Source organism: Suncus etruscus, chromosome 4, assembly GCF_024139225.1.
Source record: "Suncus etruscus isolate mSunEtr1 chromosome 4, mSunEtr1.pri.cur, whole genome shotgun sequence".
Classification (NCBI taxonomy): Eukaryota; Metazoa; Chordata; class Mammalia; order Eulipotyphla; family Soricidae; genus Suncus; species Suncus etruscus.
Window position 1 is genome coordinate 119,913,003 of NC_064851.1, and position 5,379 is coordinate 119,918,381.

The 5,379-nt window shown below is 30.8% G+C and overlaps 1 non-coding gene across 1 annotated transcript; it reads left to right on the top strand.

The window, feature by feature from the left end:
- Positions 1-4,528: 4,528 nt before the first annotated feature.
- On the top strand, positions 4,529-4,635 carry LOC126007475 (U6 spliceosomal RNA). Its single transcript, XR_007495044.1, has one exon. It is a non-coding gene; the product is annotated as a U6 spliceosomal RNA (small nuclear RNA).
- Positions 4,636-5,379: the final 744 nt, after the last annotated feature.

Consider the following 5,379-nt stretch of genomic DNA (forward strand, 5'->3'; position numbering starts at 1 on the left):
TTTCACATAGAAAGAAAGCATAAATAGATATTTGTATGGTCATATGAATAGAAAGAATCTATACTTTAAAAAATGGGGGTAAATATGACCTCATTATTATAAAACAATCTAAAAAATAATAAAATACAAATTAATTTGTCAAAATATCAGGATGAAGTCTTTTGAGCAAAATGTTAAATTAAACCTTAGCATTATACACTGTAATGCATAATGACTACAGTCTATTAATCATAATTTAAGATATATACATATATATACATATATATATATAATTTCCTAAAAATATAGTGTGTATAGCATATGCAACAAAACAAATTTATTCTCGGTGTTATTATCATACAAGTCCTTGCTAGATTGTTTTATCATTGATTTTACTTCTTAGTGGCATTTGAACTATTCAAGGATGGGTGCTTAACCTTCATCTAGAGGAAAAATTTTTCTGTTAATTCTGATTATTAAGTGAACATTGATGAAAAGATAATGGCTGGAACGTGGTGCAATCAACTTACATAACACTACTAAGAAATTAGATGTAAGATCCATTTTTAATCAAAAATTGTTATCTGGGGTAGTGTTAAAAGTTTGAAGGAGGTACACTGTAATATAAATTGATAAATTGTTCATTGCATTACAAAAAAACTCATAAATTTAATCAATAATTTTCCAAATGATATGTGACCCATCATTAGTTTCAAGGTTTTCAATTATTCCCCCAAAACTGAATCATTGTTAAATGAAAAGACATATTTAATGATACACTTTGAACATTTTAGGAAGAGATCTCACTTTGCGTGCACTTATATGATCCTTTGAGTCTTCTGTATGAAATGGAGCACAGCATAAGAGAGACCATAGCCTTATCAATACCTTGTGCCAAATATATATATGTGTGTGTATATATATATGTACATATATATATGAGGCAGTGTTCTCATAATAAAATAGCTCATAAGTTATGGTTCATTTGAACTCTGGGTAGACCAAAGGTGAACAGTGATGCTCTCTATTCAGCTTTGTGCAGAAGAAAATGTCAGTTTCAATTTCTGGAACGTGTGCATCCACAAACACAATATCATCACACTCAACTTGCCGTTCAGTGTAATTTCTCATTTCCTGTGAAGTAATGAAAGTTGACAGGTTAAAGGGATCACAGGCTGACAAGACACAGCTGGTGCTTGTTTCAGACAGTTCTCTCCTTTGATTTAATGATCTGGCATGAGGTGGTTGTGAACACTCTAGAATTTCCACAAGAGAAATGTTCACTCACTTCCATAACACCTTGTACCTCATAATGCCCAATTTATATCATAAAATTATTTCTGCTGTCATAAAAGCAGTTGAAATAGAGGAAAGATCAACTGTTTCAGAAAATAAATCCTGATGCTAATGAGTCAACAGAATGATATTGCTTCTCGGAAGCACTAGAGAATTAGGTATGAACAGAATTAAAGTAGAAAAAAGAACAAAAGTGGCCAACACAGAAAGGTATTATTCAAGAGTAATATAAAATAATCAAGCTGCTATAAATAATTTGGAGAAGGAAGTTGAAAGCTGAGTATCACACTAAAGCTTTTAGGAGTAGGAAGAATAACATAATTGTAATTTTGAGATGTCACAGCAAAGTCCAATTTGTTCATTAAAGGAGAAATGACTTCTGGACAAGGAAAGAAAAAATTAAAATGCTATTTTCAAAAATCAGTGTCTCAATTAATTTTTGCTCACTTGTGAGATGTAATTATTCTCACTAAAGCAAAAACCTTACAATTATACCTTGTATAATATAGTTCTCTCTAAGGCCATGTGCACTACAAAAACTTCATGTGCAAGAATATACTAAAAACAATGCAGATTAGAATTCATATTATGAACTTAATATTGCTTTGCACTTTCACCTGAAGAAAATACTGACTTGTCAACCTGGAGAAAATTGTGGCATCCTGATAAGCTGATGCAATGCATTCTATCTCCTCTTTGCTTCCATAGTATGCTGAGGAATTTTTAATATAGCATTTATCACATTGTTGTCACCAATATTTTAGTATTCTTTAGAACAAAACACAAACTTTTTAGTGTAGATATGAACTGAGATTTGTTTTGAATTATTTAAATATTTAAGCCATATAAATATAAAAATAAATTCAATATTTTTATTTATAGTCATGAAAATAATGATATCAAGAGTTATATTTTCATACTAGTTGTGCAAATTTAAATTTTTTACCACTTGACATAGTTTTGATTCACTTTTTTAAATATTTAATTAAATTTAATTATTTTTAATTTATTTAATTTAATTTAAGTTTTTAATTTATTTTAATTGTATACACTGTGATTTGCAAAAATCTTACCAATAGGGTTTTAATACTACATCATACATTCCACCAGAGTGTCCTCAATCTACCCCCTCCATGAAGTTTCAATTTTGTAAACCAGTTCTCAGACACTACTGCCTCTGTTGACATAGTTTTAAGAAAGTTGATATTTTATGTGATCATTGAAAAATTTAAATAGTTCTTGGATCTAGCTTCCCTGTATAGAAGCTATGAATTTAAATTTAAATTTAGAAGAAGAAAGAAAGAAAACAAAACTAAATTAAAAAATAGGAGGGGTGCTGGTGTGGCAAGTTGGTTTATTTTTGTTTTGTTTTTTGTTTTTTGGTTTTTTTTTTTTTTTTTTTTTTGCATAGGCACAATAATTGAGGAAATAGGAAAGGAAATTCTTTGGCATAAGAGATACAGGATTGGGGCTGGAGAGATAGCAAAGTGGTGTTTGCCTTACAAGTAGCCGACCCAGGACCTAAGGTGGTTGGTTCTAATCCCGGTGTCCCTTATGGTCCCCCGTGTCTGTCAGGAGCCATTTCTGAGCAGATAGCCAGGAGTAACCCCTAAAAAACAAAAAACAAACAAAAAAAAGAGATACAGGATTTCCACCCTTGAAACATACTGTTATGGGATCAACTACAGGCTACAGCCATGTTTGTTGTTTGATTGCATTCACTTTTAAGTCTGAGTATTTCATTTATGTATGAATATGAGTAAATATATGTTGGTTTATCAAATATTATAATGTATATATTTATCAATTAAAACAGCTAATTTTCATAATGAATATTATAAATAATGCTTCCATAAACATAGAGTATGCATGTATTTTTAAGATTACTATTTTTATTAATAGCCAGCAGTGGGATTGCTGAATCTAACTATTTCTTTGTAATATTTTGAGGAACATCTATATTGTTTTTCACTGCATTTAAACCAACTTAAACTCTCATTATTAGTACACAAGAATTTCCTTTGCTTTATGTACATTCCAATATTTGTTACTGCTTACATTTTTATGATTGTCATTTTAACGAGTAGGATATGTTAATTCAGTATACATTTCCTGAATATTAGTAATACTAAGTATAAATATCTTTTCTTGAAGCTATAACAGCCAAATAAATATTCTAAAGGTATTTTTCAAAAAATATATATTCATATCCACTATACATTTTAAATTGTATTGTTGTGATTTTCTATTTAATAATATGAAGTTTCAGATATGCAATTTGTAAATATATTCTTATTTTGTAGATTACATTTTAATTTTAATAATAATTTTCTTTGTTGCACAGAAAAATTTTTAATATAATTTCTTACGTATTTTTTTGCTTTAATTACCTTTGGAATCAGAAATTAAAACAGTATCACTAAGACTGATTACAAAGAGATTATGGGTTTTTCCTATTTCATGGTCTGTAATATTATATTTAAATATTTTATTCATTTTGATTTTATTTTTGAGTATATTAAATACTATCCTAGTTACACTCTTATACAGAGAGTTGCCACTATTCACTGCCAAATTTTCCCTTTTCCCCATCAAAGAGAATGCAAGAGATTCATCATGAAGTAGCCCAAATATTTTCTAGTGGTTAATTTTTAAATATATAATCTAACATGAGTGATAACATGCTATAATAATAGTTGCTTAATAATCAATGATTATTTTCAATCAACATATATTTGTTTTTGTTTTGGGGCCATTTCTCATGATTACTCCTTGCTCTGCACTCACTCAAGAATTACTCCTGATGGTACTCAGGGAATTGAACACAGGGTAGGTGCTGCAACACAAGGGTTGTAAATGCTCTATTATTGCTTTACCTCCCAATAATATTCTTATACTTTATTCATATATTATTTACTGCATGTAAGATTCTTTCAGACTGTTTATTTAAAGTAGTAATTCTGCTCAGTACTTTAAATTCAAACTTTTTGCAAGCTGTTGAAATTAAGTAAGTGTTAAAGTACAAAATATGCTTTATAAATTAATCCAAATGTATTATAGGGTCAACATGGAAGAATTTAATTTGAAAGGAACTCAACCTCTCATAATGGATTCTGGAAGATAGTTATGTCCACATACAGTGATACCAAAATGGTATTCTATGAAGATCTGTAATTTTGTTTTAAAATATGTACTCTAAGTTAATCTTTCTAGAAAAAAAACTCTTAGAATAGGGGTAAGAATTAGGTGATCTGTGCTCAATTTGGCAGCATATATACTAAAACTGGAACGATACAAAGAAGACTAGCATGGCCCCTGAGCAAGAATGACACACAAATTTGTGAAGCATTCTATATTAAAAAAAGTTAGGTGATCTATTATCTCTTTGAATTATAAATGATATCAAGCCTGAAACTATAAGGTATATAGAACAACATGTAGGTAAATCACTCCATGATATTGAGAATAAAGGCATCTTCAAGGAGGAAACAGCTCTCTCCAAATAAGTGGAAGTAGATAAACAAATGGGAATATATTAAGCTGAGAACCTTCTGCACCTCAAAGGAAATAGTTCCTAGAATAAAAAAGTCACCCAGAGTATGGGAGAATCTATTCACCCAATAGCCATCAGATAAGGGGCTAACATTGAAAATATACAAGGTACTGACAGAACTTAACAAAAAAAAAAATCTAACCCCAACAAAAAGTGGGGAGAAGAAATGAACATACACTTCCTCAAAGAAGAAATACAAATGCCCAAAACACACATGAAAAATGTTCCACATGGAGCCAGAGCCGTGGTACAAGCGGTAAGGCGTCTGCCTTGCCTGTGCTAGCCTAGGACAGACAGCGTTTCAATCCCCCAGCATCCATATGGTCCCCCAATTCAGGAGCAATTTCTGAGTGCAGAGCCAGGAGTAACCCCTAAGCATCACTGGGTGTGCCCTCCTAAAAAAAGAAAAACAAACAAAATGCTCCACATCACTAATCATCAGGGAGATGCAAATCAAAACAATGATGAAGTACTATCTCACACCACAGAGACTGGCTGGAACACATCACAATGAACAAGAACAATCAGTGCATGGGGCTGGGATGTGGAGA